Source organism: Antennarius striatus, chromosome 10, assembly GCF_040054535.1.
Source record: "Antennarius striatus isolate MH-2024 chromosome 10, ASM4005453v1, whole genome shotgun sequence".
In the NCBI taxonomy this organism is placed as follows: Eukaryota; Metazoa; Chordata; class Actinopteri; order Lophiiformes; family Antennariidae; genus Antennarius; species Antennarius striatus.
Genome location: NC_090785.1, coordinates 18,806,312 through 18,823,172, shown reverse-complemented (window position 1 = coordinate 18,823,172; position 16,861 = coordinate 18,806,312).

Sequence of the window (16,861 nt, the reverse complement as noted above, 5' to 3'; positions counted from 1 at the left end):
CATTCTCTGAACCATCTTCCATTCTTTCTCTCTCCTGTTGCTGGACTCAAACCAATATCCCCTGCCTCAAGCTAATACTCTGGTTTGATGAGTCAGACTTCAGGCTGTACTCAGGCATGCAGAATTAACAAGTCCAAAAACTCTTTTAGACTGAGACTCCTCAGTGATTTCCTTGATTCTCGTGGCACTATTTATTACACACTCTGAAAAGATTCTCTGCAGTGCAGTTGGTGTCTAAGGCATCAAGAAGTGAACCTTGTGCTTCAACTTCATGTTTCTCTGCCCTGGTAAAAGAAAGAGTCTTTTTGAAAACTCCATGATCACCACACCTCATCATTCACCCTTCACCACGTGGTTATCCTGAAATGTAGTCTTTGTTTTTGAGCAAAAAGTTTTTGTGTGTTGTAGACCAGTGGTCCCCAACCACCGAGTCGCCACCCAGTAACTGGTAGAGGTAAGATCTTAAGCCTGAGCCCGAGTCCAAGACCCACCTGACCCGAGATTTGGGCCGGGTGGGCCCGATCTTACCTCTAGTACCAGCCATTAGGTACCAGGTCATGACCTGGGCAGCAGGCCATTAGGTACCGTGCGGCACAGAATATTTGAATTTTTCTTTTTTTATTATCAATCAAAAGATGTTTTATTTGGAAAAGTGACTTCTGTGCTTAATGACGAACGGACGAATGTACATGTCTGTGCCTCTTGACAGGGCTCGATCATGTGATAGGTTACCAGTCGTAACCCCAATATTAAGCCCACAAGCCAGCAAAAATTAGTGTTCTGCCATTGTTCTGGAGTAAAATCAAGGTAGAACATCCTGAGATCGTTTAAGTCGCTTTATTTCAAAATAAACCTCATCAGCACAGTCACTTGAATTGAGTTTCTATTATTTTATTATTAAGTATTTCTTATTAAAAAGGATTTGTTCTAAAAGAAACAATTTTGTTTACAGGGATGTTGGGTTAGGGTTAGAGTTAGAATGCAGACGTCCCTGCGCTGTGAGAAAATGGCCACATATAGTTAATAGACAGACGCAATAGCCAGTCAAATCATGAGTTGGCCTTCTAAGGCCTGCTAGCTGGTCCTACGTTTTCCTGACATGTATGTGTCCTGTGACTGGATACTCACTCTTAGGAAAGCGCTTCAAAGCGCTCCTTATCCACAGGCGGCCGACGCCGTGTTTCTCTCCATGTAGTCGCCATTATACAAGTGATCGACGTGATGTAAACATGTTTCGGGATTCGTACATTCTTGTCATGTGATGCAAACACGTACCATGATTGGTGCATCCTGCTACGTGACGTAAACGTCAGAGTGACGCACATCATTACGCGCACGATTTACGAATGACACATGCGCATACTCTTACTTTGAAGAACTCCTCTGAAGAGTGGCACAAGTGACAGAAACTACATATAGTAATGTTAGAAGTCTATGGCAACCTTTTTTGAGTTCAAAATCAAATTCAATAAGTATTTTTTGGGGTTTTTATGTACAATTACATAACATTTTTCCATTTCCAAATTTGACTGTGTGTGGGTATTTTGGCCCAATATGTCAATATAGTAAGTTATATGGAAATAAAAACTATCTTCATATAGCTGAAGTTGTGCTGAAGATAAACATACCAAGCATGAGTATGTTAAATCATTTTAATGTGGTAATAGAGACAAATATCAAAAGTACCAAGAAACGGCCAAAATAGGTCAGGGCTATAAGGATTAAAAGAGATTTGTTTCATTATAAAGCCGTGACTGCTAGAAAATAGCCTGTTTTATTTAGAGGTGATGCAACATCTAGTAGTGTGTTAGTGTATTTCTGTATTTCATTTCTCTAGCTGTGGTATCATAAATGATGGTCATTTCAGTCGGTTTTGTTCGGTGACGTAGTTGTGTGACGTCTGTAAAGGTGTGGTGACAGGTTCTTCTGTGCCAGTGAATTGCACGGTCTGCCACTGTTCAAAACCTATATCACACCCACGTGAGGAAGCATGTGCACACTGAATGCCATTAGGCTTCTTTTGACAGCAACAATCAAATAGTTCTCATAACTGCCGATGAATCTTTGACATTGCTCCTTTGAAATTTTGGCCCACTTTTCTTTGCAGAATTGTTTTAATAATTCAGCCACATCTGAGTGTTTTCAAGCATGACCTGTTTTAATTCATACCACATTATGTCAATCAGATTTAAGCCAAATATGTAACAAGGTTACTCCAAAAACCTTTATTTCTTTATCTGTTAATGGTAAACTCGTGTGTAGTGGTGTTGGTTTGTTCATTGGGATGTATTTTCCCAGATAGCACCTGACTCCGGGGCAGATCCACCCTCACATCAGCAGGTCTGCTTTACCGTCTCACTCGTTTCGGGGATGCGCACAGGTCATGATCCCGGCTGCGGGCAGTTTTGTTGTATAAACACAGGGTGGAGCACTACTATGGGAACACTGGTAATTTAGGGAAAATGCCAGAGATGAACAGCAGGTGTATGAACACACAGTTTTTTGACCGTGTGTGGCAGCATGAAAGTTTGTACAGAGCTGTGTGTCGGGATCCAAACTGCTAAATGATAGATACTCACTGGCGAAGGATTCGAAATGAAAACGTGCCTGAGATGAATTATGGACATGTAACGTTTAACCTGTGTAAAGGTGAGCACATGTGGAAATAAATGGGTCACCACACTCAAAGACATAGCCGTACTGGACATTGGTTTTATTGTTGTTGGTGAGGGTGTTACAGTCGTTGTGGCAGTTACAGCAGTGAAAAAATAAGTTGGTTTTGTTCCAGATTACAATCAAAACATAAAGTGCTGATTAAGTGATTTTGGTGAAGCCATGTAAACTGTTTATACATGTTTTCAGCATTTACACTGAGTTAAACTAACAAGTATGTATATGACTATAGTTTTAAATTCACTATTCAAACACGAGATTTGCTGAGTTTTGTCAACAATGCAAATAAGGCCACCTAATGTCAAGCAGCAAAATTTAAAAGCCAATGGTTATACACATCTTTTTACATTACAACTGGAGTCTGTGGGAGTTCATGAAATTCAAGCTTTTTCTGAACAATCTCGTTGTTGGTTAGCTAGATTTTGGATATTTCTGTTGCTAGTTAAGGCTAAATGAGCCATTTTGAATAAAGGATCTGGAACGGATCTGGTCTTCTTTATGAACAGATCCGGACTGGATCCGGGCCGAATGAGCAACTTCATGAATGGATCCAGACCAGATCCGGGCCGAATGAGCGTTTCCAGACCAGATGAGCTGCTTCATCCATAGATCTGGAACGGATCCGGACGGGGGTTCATGAAGCTTAGTTGCTTAGTGAACGGATCCGGATTGGCTCCGTGCCAGATCTAGTTTGAATCCGCGGTCCTTGTCCGTTCCAGATCCATTCCGCCATGCAAGTGGACTCTGATCCGGAGCAGTTTCGCGGATCTGTTCCGAGGGGATCCAGGGAAGAGTCAGTTACCTATCTGGGTTGCTAGGTCTCTATCCTACATGTTTGTGGTTAGTAATTATAGTCTAATAATTAGGGGCCGAAATTAAGGAGATGCACTGATGAACATGCATATTTATGAGGTGGCACAGGTGTTGCACAGCATCAGGCCAGGTGGTGGGTGTGTGTGTCACGAGATTTGAAAAGTGTGCATGCGAGCTCACTGGCGTATGTATGGATAAGGAAACAGGGTGAGCTTGGTGGTGTTCATATTTTCTGTTGACCATGTATCACATGAATTTAATTGTTTCAGCACACAAGGTGTACAATACTGTGGCGTACAACAGTACCAGTGCAAATGAGGCCAGAATATCAAAGATAACAAAAAGTGATTATGTTAAAGAGAGGTGACTAAGATTAAAAATAAAGGTCAAACTATGTGTGCTAAAAAACTTGATAGGTATTATGAAGTCGCACAGCACTATAAGGCTGAACGACCAGCGGTGTTCTGTACTGCATCATGGATGCAGCGGGCTGATAAAGGCCCCCACAGTCTCATGATTGACGTGAGCCTGGTTAAATCCTCCTCCGTGGACTCCAGAGTACACTCCAGGACAGAACCAGCCTTCCTGCCTCGTATGAGTCTCTTCCTGTCCCTGCCTGAGCTTTCACAGTCCCAGCCAACTACAGAGTAAAGACAGTTGATGCCACCATAGGAGGATGGAAATTACTATACATTCAGTTTTTCATGTAAACAGGCGCTCATGTGTTTTTTGTTAGTAACTGAATTATTCTAACCTTTATTTTAACATGACATTACATACACATCAAAGTACAGTAGCACACATTCACGTCAATAGATGGAGGACTAGTTCTGCCGTGGGTCCACCAGGACAGTGCTACTCAGTTGTCTTCTGCTAAATCCCCCAAGAAAGAGGAAAACATTGTGCAGCGCCTCTGCCATGCACACTCTTGGGCGTGTTTGTTTGTGTGTGTATGTGTGTGCTTGGGGAAAAAAACCTGACATCGTAGCAGAGGAGTAACTAGTACCTGCACATGCTCTATAAATTACTGAACACCTACAGTATATATTTGAATAAATGCGTTCCCCACCTATATATTCCCCACCTATATATAGGCGTTCCCCACCTATATATTTGAATAAGCTCACTCGAAAACGTCACGCTGTCACACTTTAACTCCACCCACTACCTGTCAATCAAGTGCCCAACCAATCACGGCGCCTCTGCCAGAAGGAATCACGTGAACAATGTGGCGTAAGGCATCGGGCAGCGAGGCTTTTTGATGCGGTTAAGCCTTTCGTCCACACAACATCGTAGAAATCCGGGAAGAAAACGCTGACCAAAGTGAAGGTTTTTGAAAACACCGGGTCTGCCTTGTCGTGCGGGCGTCTCCCCGTGACGAAAACCACTGTGACGTCAGTGTGTGTGACCCGTGTCTACATGTACACACAGAATGGACGGAGTTAAAACCTGCTATTTACTGACGTATAACAGCTCCATGTCGAACACCATGAATTTCCACATGTCCCGGTACCATTCTTGGAGTTGTTCTGCTTATAAAGGTGTTGATCAACACACTTAGGTGGCTATGTGTGGACATGGCCTGATTCAGCAATATAAGGCGGGTGTTTCCTAAAGCATGGGAAATATTTTTTAAAAAAACCAAAAACATAAGACCTACCACAGTGGACAAAAATGTTGTTTTTAAATAAAAAACAATGATATGACCCAAGCATAATCACTGGCTATATATCAAAGTTACAAAAGCACAATCATTGTCCTTACCCCAACCACCCTCCCCTCACTGTGAGGGTGGTTGGGGTTGGATTACAGAATACGAATACAGAATATTTTCTGTATTCCTCATTTCAAAATGATAATTTTCCATACTGCCAGTGTGTGTGTGTATATATATACTGTATAAGTGTGCAAGCATTTGGAGTTAAACAAAAGTAATTTCCATACAGAATTATTAATAGATTTATTTATTTGATTTTTTAGTCAAAGAAGGAGAGGAGGAAAGTGTTTGTAGGAAGAGAGAGAAGAGGAATGCCAAGAGTATAGGACTGAGAGTAGGGACATTAAATGTTGGAACTATGACAGGAAAAGGTAGAGAGTTGGTTGACATGGTGCAGAGGAGGAAGGTAGACATACTGTATGTCCAGGAGACCAGGTGGAAAGGTAGCAAGGCTAGAAGTTTAGGAGCAGGGTTCAAGTTGTTCTATCATGGTGTAGATAGGAAGAGAAATGGAGTAGGAGTTCTCTTGAAGGAGGAGTTTGTTAGGAATGTCCTGGAGGTAAAAAGAGTGTCAGATAGAGTGATGAGTCTGAAGCTAGAAATAGAAGGTGTGATGTTCAAAGTTGTTAGTGGGTATGCTCCACAGGTAGGATGTGAGCTGGAGGAGAAGGAGAAATTATGGCTGGACTTTGATGAAGTGATGCAGAGCATACCTAGAAGAGAGAGAGTTGTCATTGGTGCAGACTTCAATGGACATGTTGGTGCAGGAAACAGAGGTGATAAGGAGGTGATGGGCAGGTTTGGTATCCAGGAGAGGAACGCAGAAGGACAGATGGTGGTTGACTTTGTAAAAAGGATGGAAATGGCTATAGTGAATACTTTCTTCCAGAAGAGGCAGGAACATAGGGTGACCTATAAGAGTGGTGGTAGGAGCACACAGGTAGACTACATCTTGTGTAGACGGTGTAACCTGAAGGAGATCAGTGACTGTAAAGTAGTGGCAGGTGAGAGCCAAACAGGTGAGAGCCAAACAGCAGAGGATGGTGGTGTGCAGGATGACTCTGGTGGTGAGGAAGATGAAGAGGACAAAGACAGAGCAGAAGACGAAATGATGGAAGCTGAAAAAGGAAGAGTGTTGCATGACTTTTAGGAAGGAGTTAAGACAGGCTCTGGGTGGTCAGGAGGTGCTTCCAGATGACTGGACAACTACAGCTAATGTGATCAGGGAGACAGGTAGGAGAGTACTTGGTGTGTCATCTGGAAGGAAAGTAGATAAGGAGACTTGGTGGTGGAATGAGGAGGTACAGAAGTGTATACAGAGAAAGAGGTTAACCAAGAGGAAGTGGGACACTGAGAGGACTGAGGAGAGTAGACAGGAGTACAGGGAGATGCAGCGTAAGGTGAAAGTAGAGGGAGCAAAGGCCAAACAAGGGGCTTATGATGACTTGTATGTTAGGTTGGACAGTAAGGAGGGAGAGACTGATCTATACCGGTTGGTGATTAAGGATAGGGATGGAAGTCTATTGACAGGTGCCAGTAGTGTGATGGGAAGATGGAAAGAGTATTTTGAAGAGTTGATGAATGTGGAAAATGAGAGAGAACAAAGACTAGAAGAGGTGACTGTTGTGGACCAGGAAGTAGCAAAGATTAGTCAGGATGAAGTGAGGAGGGTAGTGAAGAGGATGAAGAGTGGAAACGAGGAGAGATAGCTCTTTTGACAGGTGCCTTTTCCTTTAATGTTAGCTCCTTTCCCAATCTCACAATAAGTTAGCTTTCTTTCTCCAGTTAGCATGCTAACATTCATCTACGGCTTTGCAATGCTTGCCCAGCGCAATCCATGCTTTGCCAACACAAAGTTGTTACGTCACCACGTTGATTTTTTGACTGCACGTGGTGCACTTGGTTTATAATACCAATACATTTGTTTTCATATGTTTGGTATGAAGTCTGATATTATTGTTTTATTGTGGAATTTCCACAGGTTCCCACTAGTGTAAGTTATAACATAATAATTGGCAGAAATACAAGATAATCTATATCAATGACGTGCGGCCAGGGGAGGCAGGTGAGGCCTGGCCTTACCTGCCATCATGAAAGAAAAAAATTGGAAAATGGAAGAAATAAATTAAACAGTTATATTTATCCAGTGATGTGTATTATTAAGTAATTTTTAGTTGAATGTCACCAATTTTAGATCATTTTTACCCAAAATTGCTGAATTTTCACATTTACAGCTGAAATACTGAGAAGCGATCTACGGTGAGGCCCCAACCAGCTGAGACTCACCATGGATTGTGCAATGACTCAGCTAGCTGTGCTGTTAGCTAAACAGTGAGACCTTAATGCTATCTCTCTAAATGTCGCTCTTAAAATGGCCACAATAACATCCCAGCTGGTGGTCTGGAAGCAGCCCCTAAGCGTCTGGGATGTAGGTGATTTACCTAGTAGGGGGAAGGGGATTGCTGTATATGCCTTCTTGGCATCAGTGTAAAACAGATCAATGATTCTGTTCTTCTGTGTTGGGCAGTCCACACACTGGACCATTGTGGGCAGTGACATTTCTAAGGTAACATGATTGAAGTCAACAAAGATAATAAATAGAACCTCCTGGTGCTGGGTCCAAAGGTCAGAAGTGGTGGCGCAGATGGTCTTATGTGCTGTGTTGTCTTAGCGTCCGACTTTGATGGTACGTATACAGCCAGGGGAACAACGTGTCAGAACTCACGTACCAGGTAGTAGAGCCTGATGCTAAAAGCTGTTACCTCTACATTGCAATTTGCAAAGTGTAGCTTTCACAGTAACATGTCCCCAATGGCATTATCTGTCGTTAGTATAAATAATTAGTCAACCTCCTTTCTTCTTCCTGGCAGTGTTCGTGTCCCTTTGTGTATGTATGGAGGCTCAGTCCGACATTAGCATCGGGCAAGTTAACCGTCTGCCACATCTCAGAGAAGACGAACAAATTGGTCTCCCTGTAGCGTTGTTCAGTCCTGCACAGCACCGTCAGTTCGTCCAACTTGTTAGGCAGCAAGTTGACATTCCTCATGATGATGGAGGGGCTAGAGGGCTAGACACGCTAGTTGCTCTAGCATAGCCCTTTCAATGCATCAATGAAATCAACTCCTCCCTGGAGTACACAAGCCAAATGCTATCCATTTTTTTAAAAAGTTGTGAAAATTAGAGACACACAAAAACACACAAAAAAAACACACAAAACATTTGTTTAGGGTGGAGGAAATCTGAAGGCCTGCTTGAGCATTCGAACTATTTAATGAAATCATTGATTAAAAATGTTTTTCCTGACAAGGACCTGACATTAAGTAAAGCTAAATTTGATGTGATTGAAGTGCTATCTAGCCAATTTTTTGAAAAAACTCCATCTGCCTTAAAAAGACATCTGCGGTCCCAGAAAAAAAAAAAATGTCCGTAAAGTATAGTGAATGAACAGCACATGCAGTTGCAATTCATGTGTTCAGTGCCAACAATCTGGTGAATCTCTCAATTTCTTTTCTGACTGGCGGTAGAGGTCCGCTGATCAACACTTTAGCACTCAGAGGGCTGACTGTGTTCAACAGATCACCTAAGACACCATTAGTCTCTTTGTGCACTAAGACATTCTTCACATTTGGATGTCCAGCCATGATATGCAGGACTCTCTCAGTCATGTCAGAGACTATATCATTGCAAAAGCAGAGTATTTTGATATTCTTACTGCACATGCTTCTTAAATCTCTTGCAGCATCATCACCCAAAACCAGAGTCTCAGGCCTAGTCGCTAGCTTTCCCTGTAGCCTTTTATTTTCAGATTTACTCTCAGTCCTTATCCTACTGCGTGAAGGTCAGAGGTTATCCAGGTCATCAGATGCAGATCCAGGATCCCACAGGAGAGGAGAAAATCTGTTCTCCAGTCGCATACTTGGTTGTTGCGGAGCTTTGTTGTCAGTTCTCCCTTTCGTTGATGTCCACAGCTGTGTCCTACTAAAAACAGGGGTTGAAGAGGAGTTCTGCCTGGATAGTGCAGGTCAAACAGACACATCACAAATAGCGGTACCCTAGGTTCTGCCCGTTACTTGTCCTTCAATTTTCCCAGGAAATGAATTCCTCTTAGGCTTTGCTTTAAGAGTGTTCATGGTCGGCTGAGATGGGATAGACTGTGGGGGCCTGGGATGCACTGGGGATGCACTGTGGAATACTTTGTAGGGGTCCTTGGTGTCAGCCTACAGTTCAGTTCATCCACTTATCCTTATTCATATATCTTCTTCCTATGCTCCTTCTATGTCTTATTATGCTTCTTTCATGTTCTTATGCTTCCTTTTTATTTATGTGTTCTGTTGTTGTAGTTAATTGTGTAATTATGTAATGTAGGTAACGTCTTTTTGTCTGTGTCAGTCACCGCTATGTGTATTTATTTGTATTTTTTCTTGTGAGCAGATGTCACTTTGAATTTCCTTCCGGATTATTGAAGTATATATCTATCTATCTCTATCTATCCTGAATCTTAATAGCTCTGGTGGTGCTAACTAGCCTTGTGTTAACATTAGCATGCTCATGTCCACTGCAGGGTGGTGTTATTCGTGTGGGTAAAATACTTCATTGTGTTATTGCTTGTAAAACCATCCGTTGATCTTTATGGCTGGTTGAGACACTTTACGGTGTACTGTAGTTCATTTTTTTCATCTAAATTATATACCCCCACATACCTGTCATTAATGATTTGCTATTGGATTATCTGTAATCTATCAGATGTTTTACTTTTTTTCTCAGATAGTAAATTCAGAATTGCAAGTCCAGAATTGCGCTCAGATCAAGTTGAAGTCCATAAAATTTGCATAGGTGTCAGAGACTACAATATCTGTATAAAAGATACACAGACATTACACTCTTCACTCACTTCTCTCAATCAGCCTGCTGCTTGTGTGAACTGAGTCCAAAACTTTGGATTAAAAAAAAAAAAAAGTCTATATATTTCCATGACTCGTTCCCACATAGTTCATTCACTTTAACATTCACTCCAAACTGGCGACTTTTGTTTTCTAGCATGGTAATCCTCTGTAAAAATCTATGGAAATCATCTGTAGAGAAGAGAGGCATCTTGCTGCTAATAGTTTCAGCTGCAGACAGGTTTGTGTTGCCAGTAGGCCTCACTCACGTTGCTGAAACCCACAAAGTACTCGCAGTATAACAAATGCTTGAATACAGATCCATCCATCCATCCTCTGATCACTGCTTTATCCACCGTCGCAGGTCAGGGAGAGCTGGAGCCTATACCAGCTGGCTTGTGGCGTGAGGCGGGGCAAACTCCAGGTGTGATGCCAGTGCGCCACAGAGACAGACAAACATGTACGCTCACACTCACACTCACACACTATGGGCAATTTGGAATGGCCAATTAACCTGAAGCGCATGTTTTTGGAGGTGGGAGGAAGCCGGAGAACCTGGAGAGAACCCACGCAAGCACGGGGAGAGCATGCAGACTTCACAAAGAAGCGAGATACAAACTTGGAACCGCCTTGCTGTGCGGCAACAGCACTACCCACTGCGCCACCATGCCGTCATTGAATCCAGATATCAGGCAGTATTGAGCAAACTTCATCCAAATGTAAATGTAATCAACTTTATTGTAGGAAATTGTTGGGTCTACTCCAGCACACACTGGTGGTTAGTCACATACATACGTATACAGTACATAGTGCGTAAAGGCCTGTAACAAAAATATTGGTTCATGAAGCCAGACCACTTGACTTTAACTTGAACATGTGAGCATTTTATCTGGCGATCCAAGTCAGAGGGGTTACTATTATTGTTTCTGCAGACACCTCCCAAGGAGGCTCATGGTAGTGGGTGAGACTGTGCTGAAAGACGAGTTCATAAAGGTTTGATTTCATCGTGTGAAGACACCTCCAACTTTTACACTTCCTCTAAATGTGGCGAAGTGTCGCTGCTTGTGGTGCGTTGTTTCAAGCTGGGTAATTGTACACAACATAACAACTGTGACCACAGCGAGCAGTTGTCATCTGACAAGGCTGTGGTCCAGGTATTAGTAACTGCATCATAGCACTCAACAGAATTGATCATCTTATTGCTGTTGAACCCCCCCATGACAAACAGCTTGTTGTTAATCACTCCAGTGCCAAAGTGACAGCGGGTGGTCCACATGTAGGGTAGCCAAGCCCACACATCGGTCTGTGGGTCGTAGGCCTCAACGCTTCTTAAATGGGAGTCACTATTGCAGCCACCGAGCTATCAGAACAAAATAAAATAGTCATGTGAGTGTTTGGGTTCAAATCAAATTTAACATATGGTGAAGCACGCTAAGAAACTTTAAGATTGTGAACATGACATGTGTAATGCCAACTAAATACCAAAGGACATTGTCATTTTGCAAGCACTTAGCTCTGCTCAGTAAAATCAGGCCTTTGTATAGGTTGGTTCTTAATTTACTCACCGCAAAGATCCGGTTGTCATACCAAACAATGCCTAATCCACTGCGTCTGGTGTACATGTCGGTAAACCATGTCCACTGGTTAAACTCGGGACTATAAAATTCACAACTACAAAGGTACATAAAGTCATGGAGACCACCACAAACGTAAATCTGGACAGAGAAGGGGGGAAAAGAAAGGCAGTTAACAAATACCACTGTCCTTGGCATAAGCCCCAGGTAAGATCATTTGTCTCTCATTTGTCATTTTCTTCTCTCTTTTCTTTTATATACAGGTAATTGAAGAGTTATTTGTACAAATATTGAATAACTTCCAGCATACAGTGCTGTCTACAGATATTCGAATTAACACCTAAAATGTTTCCTGTCAGCCTTAGATTAACTCTGGAGCTATTTCCAACGGCTCTGTACCTTCACTCACCTTGTTATTGAATGCTGCACAACCGGCATCACTTCTCATATCTTTCACAGGTGCAATTAGACTCCACTGGTTCATCTCAGGTTTGTAGCGCACTGCAACCCTCAGGTGATGTTTCCCATCAAAACCTCCTAACGCATAAATATATTCATCCAAACAAGCAACGCTCACATGGGAGCGGCAGTAGATCATGTGTGCTGCTTTAAGGCAAATGCGTGTTTTTATATCAAATTTGCGAACGATGTCCCAAGACACAACCCAATCACCGCCACCAATACAGTAGATAAACCCATCGTGGAAGACAGTGCCATGATAGTACAAAGCACATTCCTGACGATCTGTAATGTCCAACCAACAATCAGCACGGACATCGTAAACCTCGGTGATGTTAGTCACACCTTTGGTGCTCCAGCCCCCATTGACAACAATCATGGTGTTACGTAAATGAGGAGTAAGATTAGAGCCAAATCTCACGGGCGGTGTGACATTGGACAACATATACTTGAGTTGCAAGATGTCATTTAGAATTTGCATACACTTAGTGTTTTTGCCCCAATATGAACAGGACATCAGGTTCTTAATATCATCTATACTGCTCATGGCCAGGCAACCCTACAGAGGAAACAATAGAATTGGAATGGAACAGAATTAAATTTTGAAATTCCATATTTTTGTTACAGACAGCAACTACAATAAAGACCATCAGTTTCAGTCTGATATGTCTTTTCATTTTAGAAATGTTTTGGTATTAATAAAACTCATCACAAAACTAAATGACAAAAATGTATTTCTGTTACTTCATCCTGATAAAATTTAATTTAGCTGCAGGCGTAAAAGCACCCAGGTAACCTTATAATTTAATTATTTTTTTCCTGTGAAAGACAAGCCACCTACTGACCCTGAACATTTAAAGGAAGTATAATGACAGAATGTTGTCTTACCTTTGACAAGAGTGCAGGTAAATGTGTACTTCTATCCTCAGGTGCATGGTTGATCCACCTAACTACGACGATAACCACGGTTATCTTCTGATTCGCGTTGACCTCATCAGCATCAAGGATGTCAGTCAGTTCCTCGAAACTGAGCTCCAGGAACTCCTCGCTGAAAGCAGCCTCCTCAAACTTATTTATCAAAAGAGAGTGAGCCTTGTGCTGCACTTGAGGACTTGACACGATCATCCGATAAACACCAATGCAGTTTTCTGGAGTGAGATTTTCTTCCAGGAAGTTGTTGCATGCCTCTATAATGTCCTCTACAATCAAATAGTCAGCTGCTATAAGCAGCTCTTGTACGTTGTCCTCTGTCACATGGACAGAACCTGAGTATGTAAAGTCAATGATGATCTCCATCACCTCTGCAGACACGCCTGGTATGGTAAAACGTGTTCTATTGCCTGCGTGTCGGAAGAAAAGGGCCCTGTGAATAAAGAAGAGCAATTCAGTAGCTGTAATACCACATCACATGACCAAACTGAAAACTAACAAACAAAAAACAGCAAGCTGTGGCAGCAAACCACTTTTCCAGTCATCCAAGAGTCGTCAAACCGTCCAAACACAGAGAACCTGTGTTCAAACAGTAAGGATTGTTATTTCAATTTCTTCTTCGCTTGAGTCCCGTATCTCAGAGTAACTCTGAATCCATTACGAACACGTGAAGGCAGCACTAGACAATCAGTGGACTCTGTCGGTGAACACCAAACTGTGGCCACACAGAAAACGACTACTTTTACAAAGGCTGGAGTTTGCTGTTTTGTGGTGAATTGTGCCTCACAGGGGCGGCACAGTGTGTACTGATTCTGAGGGCAGAGCCAGACTGTGGAGGGTGGTTATCTGTTTTGATCACTTGGAGGGGGGAAGAAATACAATGGAAATAGGGACAGGGTAAGACTAGAAAGAGAGAGAGAGAGAGAAAGAGAGAGAGTAAAAGAGAAAGCGAGTGTGGTAGATAGGCCAGATTGAGCCACTGTCTGGAGTTCAGAGTTTTGATCCAGCTGCTCAAGTGGGGACGGGAATGTCAGGCTGCGTTCACTGACTCCTGGGTTGTTGTCTCCTATACTTACTCTCCATCATCTAGTTGATTTTATCAAAAACACTTTCACAGCTGCATGGGTGAATGCATGCAGCTGTGAAAGTGGAGGAAAGAAAGAAGCAGGACCCCAGCTGATGGATGGATGTTCTCCCCTTGTCTGCATGGGTTCTATCCGGGTTCTCCGGCTTCCTCCAACCTTCAAAAACATGTGCTTCAGGTGCCTTGGCTGGTCTCAAATTATCCGTAGGTGTATGTGGATTCTTGTTTGTGTCTTTCATGATGATCTGCGGTGCTCCGGCGTCACACCCAGAGTATACCCTGCCTCTTGCCCCAAGTCTGCTGGGATAGGCTCCAACAACCCCGCGGCCAGCAACAGCAGAAAAAGCAGTTTATGAAAATGAACGGATGAACGACAAAAAAAAAAGCAATGCTAAATTATGTGGGTGTCACATGGGCAATGACATCATAATCTGGAGGGTTGTGATTGAGAGAAACAGTTTGCCTGATCCAAACCAAAATGTTCAGTTGTTGGACCTCAATGCTGGCCAAGGTTTGTCCATAATTAACACAATTGTGTTTGAGCATAAGAGTGTCACCTAGAACACTTGGTACCTGATTAACCTTGTACGTGTATCAGCTGATCTACGGTGATAAGTTCTTGAATAGGGTAAAGAGAGGAGCTGAGCTGTCACATGATCACCACCTGGTGTCGAGTATGATCAGTGTGTATGGGAAGATGCCAGACAGACCTGGGATGTCCAAATTGGCCTCAATGAACAATGATCTCTAGCTCACACTGGAGTGGTTTGCAGCCAAGTGTGGAGCGACCAGGATGAGGATCAGGACCGCTAAATCTGAGACCATGGTTCTTGGCCAAAAAAGGGTGGAGTGCCCGTTGCTGGTCTGTGGTGATAAGGAGATAAATGAACTAGCCACAAAGCAAAGCTGTCCATTTACCACTATGTCTACCTTCCAGTCCTCAGCTGTGGTCATGACCTCTGGGCTACAACACACAGGATGAGATCACAAGTACAAGTGGCTAAAATGAGTTTTGTCTGGAGGGTGGCTGGCTCAGCCAACCTAGAGGGGTTGGTAGAAGTAATGGGGAGAGAAGTGTCTGGGCTTCCCTGATCAAACTGCTGCCCCCACAACCCGGATCCAGATAAGCAGTAAATACAAACAATTGTTAAATCACTAGTCAGTGACGTGTGATCAGGGGAGGCAGGTGAGGCATGCCCTCACCTGCCATCATGAAAGAAAAAAATGTAAAATGGAAGAAATGTATTAAATGGTTATATTTATCCAGTGATGAGTATTATAAAGTTATTTTCTGTTTAACGTCACTAATTTTTGTTTATTTTTACTAAAAATTAATGAATTTTCAATTTTTACTGCTGAAATACTGAATAACGACCTATGATGACGCATCAGCAGGCCGAACCTCACCAAGTTGTGCAATGACTCAGCTAACTGCTGGCAAGCTAAACATTGAGACCATAATGCTGGTAAAACATTGATCTCTATGTGGCTATTAATGTTAAAACACGTTTGTTCTATGAGCTAGATTTCCATAGTTTAGCTAATGTATATGATGTACAGTGTTTTTTTTCAGCAGCTGTATGTGTGTAACGTCTTTCTTGAGTTGAGCATTCCTGAAACGACTGGGAAAAGGCACCAAGTGAGGCACGCAGTTCTCCTGCCTCAATGTAGGGGGCGCTGCTGATCCCAGGGATTCTTTTTGGGACTCCTCGGCCGCAGAATAAACTACAGTCTATAGTCAGCAAGTCAAGTGCAGCCATTCATTTGTTTATTTACGCTCGTCTTGGCTTCCTGTAAAAATGGAGGATTACACTAATCCCTCGTATATTCGCGCATCAACACGTGCGGCTTCACCTCATCACGGACATCTGGTTGGTAGTCACGACATCCGGTAGTGCGCTGCATTCGTTTAAATTACCATAAATAATAAAATTAATTGTTCGGCGCTATATCCTGGAATTTCGTTTTTGTGGGTGGTTCCTGGAACGGATTAACTGCGAGTATCATACATAGTACATATCTCTAGTGCTGACTTCCATCTACCACAGCGCCGGTGGAGCGGTCATTCTCAGTACTGAAAAGACTGGAAACATACAGTCGGAACAGGATTTGATCAACGACGACTTTCTTCATTGGCAGTAATCTCAATTGAGACAGAGAGACTTAAAACTTTTAAAAGTTATCAATGCTTTTGTTCAGAAAACGCGCCGCATGGACGTAATTTACAAGTAAACATATGAACAAACATGTAAGTAAAAACATTTTAAATCAAATGTGCTTATTTGTGGGTTACAGTTTGTATGTGTAAATAATTCTGCTCTGAGACTTTAAACATAACAAACTCACTGTTGCTAAATGAGTAAGATACACTGAAGGTTCATATGTTAGTAAATGTAATTATGATGAAGTCAGTGCCTCACCAGCCGTGAACTGTCACTGTTATTGCATCATGAAAACTATTATGAGTTCTCCAAATTATGATAGCAAAACCCTCTTTCATACTGATTTTTTCAAATCTCCTGTCTGTGTTGGAGACATGAAGTCAGTACCACTTGAAAATGTAGAATCATCAGAAACTTTAAATATGTGTATGCTCTGTGCAATATACTCCCTGCTGTGCCATATGTTCTCTTTTTATTATGAAAGGTGTCCAAATCAATCTAAATTGTATTCCAAACTCAACTTTATTGTCAAATGTACCATATATGCATGACATACATGTGCATATAAT